Raw genomic sequence first — 10244 nt, 5'->3', positions numbered from 1 at the left:
GCACTAAATTTATTAACACGCGTTAACGCAGCGCACATTTTCTGTTTGATCCGTGGCATTACCCGTAGTTGGAGAAATCGGGATAAGCCATAGACGTAAAAGATGCAGCAGCAAACATTAATAGGGAAAGAAAATGGTTATCATTAATATTCTAAACCAAAAGTGCAGTTATTGCTTATAAGCTACCATATTTTCTGTTTAACCATAGACACCAGGTCGGAAGAAAAGTCTATTGAGCACATTCTCTGCAGTCCGAGCGCGATGCACTGAAGCTCACTCTCGCTCATGTCTGAGGTAAATCCTTGACACATCACCACTTACAGTACATGTGTTATATTGAACTAAATGCATTACAATCGGACTAAAATACACTAAAACAAATGCACAGGTTACTCTTCTGAACAAGAGCACTCCGTTTCTCACACTGTTCACGAGTCGAGGCATAGTTCGGCGCACACACGCAAAATACCGGCAGTTCAATAGAGAGCGCGCGTCTCTTAAAGGGGCCGCACTATATTCCTACTCGTGGAATATGGACCTCCTCCGGGTATGGTGTGGTACTGCTGCGCTCCCAGGTCCGCATGACAGCTTTCACATTACCAGTTTTTCATACGCCCTTTTCTGAACTAAACTGTCAGTAATACTACCTTTATTTATATTCTTAAAATTAGAGAAATCCCTGCTTATTCTTAATTTTTAAGCTAGACTTAAGAGACATGAACACGTTCTTTGATAAACATCTATGACTTCTGATACATATCTAGTCTTCATGCTGTTTTATTGATTATTATTGAATAAGTATAATATGGTTTCACTAATAATAAACGTACATTTGCATAAAGCATGCATATTTGTCCATATACCCATGTTGATTAGAGCGTTAAAAACTTAATTCAAACTTAATTTAAGATACATTTACAACAAATAAAAATCTGTGATTAAATTGCGATTAATCACGAGTTAACTCATGACAATCATGCGATTAATCGCGATTAAATAATTTAATCATTTGACAGCCCTAATATTTACACTGAATCGTTTCCTATCACATATCTAGTGTGCTAAGTGCCTTTCACCATGTAGAAATTAGTAAATGTGTGTTAGCAACTGACCGATATCAGCCGCAGCTTCAGCAGCGTAGGGGGCGGGCTTTAGATTCTAGACAGCATTTTGATTGGACAGAAGATTTGACGAGAAGGTCAAGTCTGCGATGATGTCACCAAAATCTGAGATTCGTTTTAACGGAAGTGAGAGACTGTAAATTTTGAATGCTTATATCTCCTGAATGCAAATTTTGTCATAGTTTTGGAACATACCAGCTTATTCATAACTTTAAGGCTAACACAGTCATACTAAAAGCTAAAAAACTTCAATTTTGATTTCAGTGGGCCTTTAACATCTTGATGCCTGACTAAAAAACAACATGTGTTACTCGCAGAAACCTTGAGTAAACGGCGGCGCGAGGACAGAAGTGTCCCTGTGTGCGTCAGGGTTCAGGCACGCCACTTCAGCCCTCATGACTGGAGTGTTAGCCGTCCTGTCATAGCCAGCCGTCTGGACAGGAACACGACTCGAGAGGCTGATAGCGCCAGGATGAGTCACCAGACGCCATGTCTTCAGCCCCTGAAAATAACCTGTGGGGCCCCGGGGCCATGACATAAACAAGCCGTCTAAACCGCGGTTAAACACAGCAGCGTATCAGCCGAGGAAAGACTGAAGCACTGGAGTGTGTGAGACATCAGTACGAGTATTACGGCAGACTCTATATACTGAGAGAAACACCAATCAGCATCTGAAATTAAAAGTATCCGCTTGTTAAAGGGTTAGATTACCCAAAAAGGAAATTTCTTTCATTAATAACTCTCCCTAATGTTGTTCAACACCTGTAAGACCGCTGTTCATCTTCACACACAGTTTAAGATATTTTAGATTTAGTCGAGGGCTTTCTGTCCTTTGACTGTAAGTGTTTTCACACTATACTGTCCATGTCCAGAAGGTAATAAAAACATCATCACAGTAGTCCATATGAGACATCAGTGGGTTAATTAGAGTCTCTTGGAGCATCCAAAATACATTTGGGTCCAAAAATAACAAAAACTACGACTTTATTCAGCATTGTCTTCTCTTCTGGGTTTGTTTTCAATCCTCAAATAAAGATTCAAACGGTCGTGAATCAGCAGATTGATTCGCCAATGTCATGTGATTTCAGCAGTTTGACACGCGATCAGAATCATGAATCATGACCGTTTGAATCGTTATTTGAGGAACCCGGAAGAGAAGACAATGCTGAATAAAGTCGTAGTTTTTGTTATTTTTGGACCCAAATGTATTTCTGATGCTTCAAGAGACTCTAATTAACCCACTGATGTCTCATATGGACTACTGTGATGATGTTTTTATTCCCTTTCTGGACATGGACAGTATAGTGTGCATACACTTGCATACGTTCTCGGACTAAATATAAAATATCTTAAACGACATGTTCCGAGGATGAACGGAGGTCTTACGGCTGTGGAACGACATTCGGGAGAGTCATTAAAGGGGGGGGGGTGAAACACTCAGTTTCAGTCAATCTCATGTCAATCTTGAGTACCTATAGAGTAGTATTGAATCCTTCATATCTCCTAAGTATCTCATATCTTCATATCTCATAAGTATTATAAATAATATTTATAAAAGAAATATGGGCTGTACCGAGTCTTTCCGGAAAAAAACGAGCGCCTGGAGGCGTATCGTGTGGGCGGAGCTAAAGAATGACGAGTGCGAACAAAGCGGTGACGTCCTCAAGCGTGGAGAAACCCATGGCTATCGATCTCAGCTAATAGATATATGATCCAGAATCATTCGGAGACTGAAATAAATTGAACAGGAGAAACAGCAACAGCAGGACGTCCGTCTCTGTGGTATGGACTGTATTTAGTGGCCTGTCAACATTTGTGTGTGTTTACTCTCAGTTTATGAGGACATGATTCGGTTTATGGACTATTGTATGAGACTAAACCTTAGCAGTAGCAAGCAAAATGGTTTTGCATGTCAGACTAGTGTAACGTTATACAGAGAACAGCAATGGAGTCCGTTAGCGCATTTGAATGACGAAGCACGCTTTGTGAGAACGCTAGGTTTATGTTTGGGTGGTTTTACTGACACCTATAACGTTAGTGGTCAGCTAAACAAATGTATTTAAACACACACCATAGATCGCATGCTCCATTGATAAATTAACTATACACGATCGTGTCGTTTACTCACGCGACGATAGCCGACAGCACAGACATTTGAAGCAGTTTTACTCCCCAGCTGCTTCCAAAGCAGGACCGAACCTTTATCGCTGGGACCGCTCCGTCAGAAACACACTTCTTTGGTATGATTTGGTGAAGTCCTGTGACAGCAGTGACCGTGGAGATCCACTTTGCGACGCGACTGAAGCGATGCTGTGAAGCTTCCCGTCATTTCTGCGTTCAAATCGGTTCAAATGCAGCGCTGCCTTCCCGGACTGCTGTGCTGAAGCGTTGAAGTCCCTCGACGTCACCCATAGGAATAAAGTGGAGCGTGGCGCGGACTATAACGACGACTGGATCTGCAGCTGAGAGAGTGTATATGGGGTAACATTTTAAAAAGTTAAACATTTTAAATACTTACAGTTAACACAACATTCTCTGTGCTCACAGCATCACATACATTAATATTTTAGCGATTTATAAAAGATGAATCACTGTCTGGCCATCTGGAATTTTGGTATGGAGAAAAAGGTTATGATCATAACATTTTTGTAGTATTACACCATTACACTTGTGGTATGAGATAAAACACTTTTAACACACCTTTAACACATAGAGTTTGAGCACATTAACCTTTTCATCAGCATTGACGGAATTTTCCTGCGATCCATGTTTTCAGTGTTATATGGTAGGGGGCGCTATTACACATCTGAAATTGTGCAGAATCTCCTGATCAAAACACAGGAGAAGAAGAAGCAAAAACAAGCGATAGAAGCATTGTTGACACAAACGTTAAACATTAAACAGCATATATCGGTCTGCAAAACTCTGAACATATCCTAAACACATGAAACTATATATGGTATTTTTGTGCATTTTTCATAACAATATATGTAAAAAAAATTGCTTTTAACAATAATCTGCCATGTTATCTTTAAAAAAGAGTTAAAAGAAAACACACTTCAGTCTGTGATGCAAAGCATTCAAGATTTATGACAGTTTAAGTTTAAGCTATCAGGTGATTTCCATGATTAAAAAGTCAATAAATGGATTATAACTACTGCATAAATATAATTAAGTACCATAAAATCCCATTAAAATACAAAATATTAAATAAAAAAACATTATCAAACTAAAATACTGTAAAATAACTTAATTGAAATAATAAAAAAGGTTTGCAAACAGCACCAAAGGATTAAAATTTATATTTTATTTTATATTAAATTTATATTTTAATTAAATTTATATCTAATTTATATCTAAATGCCATATTTCTGGATAGTTTTTTTATTGTATATCTTATTATCAAATGTGCAATTTGGCAGAATTTCCCTATACATTTTTTTTTCTTCCCAAAAAGTAATGAAAGTTGCACTTTTTTTTATAAGAATCATATTTTACATTTATTGGATATTTATGAGCATTTTTTTTCCCTAGCAAACAATCACCGTCCTAAACCCTGCCCTCATTTCAATCACATCGAGTATTTATCGGGGTTTCCTCAAACACAAGCGCACCAGTGGCGTTTAGGTACACGGGTCACTCGCGGCATCTGGACAAAGGCTCTGGCTTTCATAACCGGTCGTGTTTTATATTGTGCCACCAAAAGGCCCAGATGGTTTGGTGCTGCTCCTGAGGATCCCGGCCCGTTTCAGACGCTGGGTTTCCGTTGCAGTACAAAGCAGCCCCTTCCCCTCATGCATATTCATGAGGACAGCATGCCTGTTAGGAGTGACGACCACCTCCCATCATTTGAATATTCATAATACGCACGGCTCGGGAAAAGGGTGACGTCTGTGCACGCTTCATGAATATTCATAGGAAACTGCCCAAAGGTTTAGGACTGGGAGTTTTGTGCAAACAAATTTCACGGTACATCTGCAGAAGACACACATCCTCCAGCACAGATAATGAGGATGATTCAGAGAGACTGCGGCAGATGCCGTGCTATTGAGAGGATTATGACCCGTCATAATAAAACACTTATTGGGGATTTATGCAACAACAGCAATTTCAGAAGTTTCAAATCAAGCATGCCGTAATGCTTTTCAAAGTTGAAGAGCAAGAAAACCCTGGCCGGCTATTTCACTGCCAATTAAACACTGATAAAGAGACACGTTCAGATCGGTTCTTTCGGACGGGTAGACGCTTTGTGGATCCGCTACAATAACATCGCATTCATTTCTTGCACGGTATTTATGACGAACAACAACACAGATCGATTTGAACTCAAGATCCGCGGCAGTTCTGCTGGGAAGAGCTGCAAATCCTAGATCAAATGTCAGACGAGAGCGCTGGTGAAAATTAGGGCCTGAAAAATTGGGTCAAAAAAACAAAGGATTACTCCAAAATTATTCATCCCCTGCAGCATTTGTGGTATGCCTCTGATCTCGCCATAAGCACAGCCGCGTACGGCCATAATTATCATATTTGGCTTGCATTACATATCCAAGTTTGGATTCAAGGAAACCCTGAAATGAACGATAATATTAAACAGATTTGAGTGACTAAAAAAACATTACTCAATATTGTTTGGAATCTGGGATGTTTTGAATGGAGATCATAGCTGGACATGCATTCTTCAATATATCCTAAAATGATTAAATATTGCATGTATTTCTAGTGCACATGACAGAAAGTGACAATTAAGGCTTTACCCAGCTTAAAATTCATTAAGAGACATAAAAATGGAAACAAATCAGAACTTTGTTGATGCATCATTTGCTCTTGGTAGAATTTTATTAGCAATAATTTACAATAAAGTCTATTTATTTATGCATTTAGTAAAAAACAACAGTTAGTTATCCAGTGTTTAGCAAAATATTATTGTAGACCTATTATGCCCCTTTTAACAGGATGTAATATGAATCTCAGGTGTCCCCAGAATGTGTGTGTGAAGTTTTAGCTCAAAATACCCCCCAGATCATTTATTATACCATATTTCCATAAACAAATACCATACTTCCAAAAATCTTCATTTTTTAATTTGAAGGAAAAATATGCTTTTTGTGCATGTATCTTTAAATGCAAATGAGCTAAACATGTTCTGCCCCTATCCAGAAAAGGGCGGATCCTGTACAGCTCGTGCCTTGGATACTCTGCCAAAAACGAAAACATCTGTTTGGATTTGATGATCATAATCGTGGTCACGCTCATGATATTGCAGTTCTTGATCATAATTAGAGATGCAACAATACAGTTAGTCCACGGTTCAATACACACCTCGGTTTTTAACCACGGTTTTCATTTCGTTTAGTTTTTTTCTATTCTTAGGCGACAGGAACTGAAAGAGAAAATGTTTTTATTGCAACTCTCTTTCTTTATTTTACTCAAAAGACTTGAAAAACTTTACTTACACTTAAAATTTTTCACATTCCTAGTGTATTGTATAATATAAAATAAATATATAAACATTTACAGTGGCAGCTCAGAGATGTACAATCACATTTATGTATGAAATTGAATGAATAAATGTAGGGTCAAATTAAAACTACATAGTCTTCAATAAACAATATACATTGAAGCTACTGTAAGTACTGTTCTTTTATATTCAAGAGCAGTGAGTGATTTTCTCTTTGTCATTTGTTGTTTTATTCGCATCATTTTAGAGGTGAACTGTCCCTTTAAGGACAAGCGCTGCTGTCAATTTAAGACCTGCTGATATATGGCTTTCTGAGCGCACACACACTCACACACCTGAAACGTGCACAGAAAGCTGGATGTCAGACAGAGCGTCCCGTGAGTATCAAACTAAGTTCTCTTTCATGTCTTATTGTGCTTAAACTGTCAAATACACACAAGGTTATGTCAAAAACACACACAGTGCACATAAACACAGTCGGTTATGTCTGTGAAAGTAAAGAAATCACGTGTATATTAGATATGTGTATTAAAGGGACAGCAGCGTAATATACAGCAACTGCTCCATGGATCGGACTTGTTTGTTCAGCTCATCCCACAGATGCTCGATTGGATTGAGATCTGGGGAATTTGGAGGCCGAGTCGACGCCTCAAACTGGTTGTTGTGCTCCTCAAACCATTCCTGAAGCATTTGTGCTTTGTGTCAGGAGCATTATCCTGCTGGAAGAGCCACAGCCACCAGAATACCGTTTCCATGAAAGGCTGAACATGGTCTCAGCAATGCTTAGGTAGGTGGAGCGTGTCAAAGTAACATCCACATGGATGGAGGACCCAAGTGGTCCATCTTCCATCGGGTCGGAGATTTAAAATTTCCCTGTGTAAATCTAATAGACATAAAAACTCCTTTATACCTGCTGCTATTGCTTTTCTTAATGATTTGTTATAAATGTGTGTTATTTAATGTGTGTTATTATACTGTGTTGCTATAGGAACATGTATGTATGCTGCTAACTCCACAAGATTTGCCTTTTAGGACAATAAAGTTATAAAGTAAGTAAGTAAGGTTTCCCAGCATTGCCCAAAGCATCACACTGCCTCCACCGGCTCGCCTTCTTCCCATAGTGCATCCTGGGGCTGTGTGTTCCTCAGGTAAGCCACGCACACACACCCGGCCATCCACATGATGTAGAAGAACACGTGATTCCTCAGACCAGGCAACCTTCTTCCATTGCTCCGTGGTCCAGTTCTGATGTTCACGTGCCACTGTTGGTGCTTTCGGCGGGGTCAGGGGTCAGAGGGCACCCTGACTGGTCAGCGGCTGTGCCGCCCCGTACTCAACCAACTGAGCTGCTCTGTGTATTCTGACAGCTTTCTATCAGAACCAGCATTAACTTCTGGAGCAGTTTGAGCTCCAGTAGCTCGTCTGTTTGATCGGACACCACGGGCCAGCCTTCGCTCCCCACGTGCATCATTGAGCCTTGGCCGCCCATGACCCTGTGGCCGGTTCTCCACTGTTCCTCTTGGAGCACTTTTGATAGATACTGACCACTGCAGACCGGGAACAGCCCACAAGAGCTGCAGTTTTGGAGATGCTCTGACCCAGTCGTCTAGCCGTCACAATCTGGCCAAACTCGCTCAAATCCTTACGCTTGCCCATTTTTCCTGCTTCTAACACATCAACTTTGAGGACAAAATGTTCACTTGCTGCCTAATATATCCCACCCACTAACAGGAGCCGTGATGAAGAGATCATCAGTGTTATTCACTTCACCTGTCATAATGTTATGCCTGATCGGTGTATACATTTTATGAATATTTATGTATGTCTTTTATGGCTCATGTATGCAATTCATTACAAGTCAATGATAATTGAGAGATGGACAAATTAATGCTCCCCAAAAGCCTGCCGTGTCATATTTGACATTTATGATTTATGTATGAATAACCAAGTAAACCTAAATTGCTTCAGTCCAGTAAATGTTTATCTTATATTTACTTTATAAAAATCATTAAAGATTTTTGAGCAAGAGTGATTTTACTTGATAAAAACAAGGATGAACTATCAATCAGAGTGCAGAAGACGTGAAGTAGATTGTGTACAATAGGTTTTTCAGCAAAGTTTTGAACATATTGATAATTTATAGGCCCTATCTGTATATATATGGGTATTAAATATAATACTTGTTTATATTGTGGCTTATTGTTCAACAGAATCTTACAAAGAATGTTTAGTTGAAGGTATGAGAGAATAAATTTTATAAAAATGTGTCTGAAATGTAACACGCATTGGCAAACAAGAATTCATTTTTCCAATGAATGTACAGTATACCCCCAAACTGGAGACGTAACCTAGGGGGAAAAACATTTACAGACATGCATAAAATTTCAACATAAACGTAATAACGCTACCTTTTTAAACATGCAAGTCCCCTCCAAATATTGTAAATATGTGAAATATTTAACTCAAAGTAAACGAGAATCGGCACACTGCCACTGCTGCTCCCGATGATTTATTAAAATGAACAACGTTTTGATCCAAAGCGTTTTCGTCAAGTTGTAAAATATAACAACTTTTATCTGAAGGTGAGTAGATTTCCAACTACAGGTGGTCAAGCCGTTTTTTAAATGTTACACACGAGCTAAACAAAAATAATGTATGAACAAAGGTACCAGATCTAAATATTCACAACAAAACAAGAAATGAGACCTACACCTCCAAAAAGTTTGTATCCCTCCATCCGTCACCCTTTTAGGGGTTAAAGAACCATTGTTTTCTTAATATGAACAACATTTTAAAAACCTAAAGAAACGTTTTCCACTATAAAGAACATTTTCTAGAATGGAAAGATTATATGGATGTTAAAGGTTTTAGAACCATCAATGCATTTGTTTTTAATCTGAGAAGCAAAGACTTCATGTCATCCCTAATCAAAACAACTGAGATTTACTGCTTAAGATATCCCAGTCGTGACTTTTGGGTCTTTCTTCTCCAGTAGAGAATGTGTTCAGCTTGTAGGTCAGTCCCACATGACTATGGGTTCAAGACTACACACACACTAATCTACCAGCGTGAGTGACTTCATCAGTCAAGAAGGCGGCGGCGCAGAAGATGCCAAACATCTATCATTACGAGGGTTTAAGTAAAGCCGTGGTGGGAATACGAAACACTCCCAGCCTCTTAAAGGGATTTATGAATTAGTGGATAAACGTTTGCTTTCCTAAAAGGCACGTTCAAAAGCTCTTCCAAGCAAATGCAAGTGCACGAATTGACGTCTTGAGAGATCAACCGGGAGCTCTGGCTTCGATTATGACAGAGATGGAACGTGCACATCTTATTTTACACGTCTAATGAAGGGGAAAAAGAAAACAACAACAGGTCTTTGACTACCAATCGTGTTTCATCCCTTTTCCAGCCGTGCTGTTGTTATTCATCCAACCAAACTCCTCATTAATCGAATTTCTAATCGGCAACAAAACGAGATTGCATCTCTTTAATAAGAATACATTTCTAACTTAAATGCTGCTGTTAAGGGCCCTGGTGAGGAGATGAACACAGCGGACAGTGTTCAGCTCACTGAGGGGCGGAGCTAAGTGCCAGGCGTTGGGCGGGGCCTAAGCATATGTGACTTATCATTGCATTGAAACTTATTCTGAGACACTTCTTAT

This window comes from Pseudorasbora parva, chromosome 22 (assembly GCF_024679245.1).
Source record: "Pseudorasbora parva isolate DD20220531a chromosome 22, ASM2467924v1, whole genome shotgun sequence".
In the NCBI taxonomy this organism is placed as follows: domain Eukaryota; kingdom Metazoa; phylum Chordata; class Actinopteri; order Cypriniformes; family Gobionidae; genus Pseudorasbora; species Pseudorasbora parva.
Note: the sequence above shows the minus strand (reverse complement) of the source record.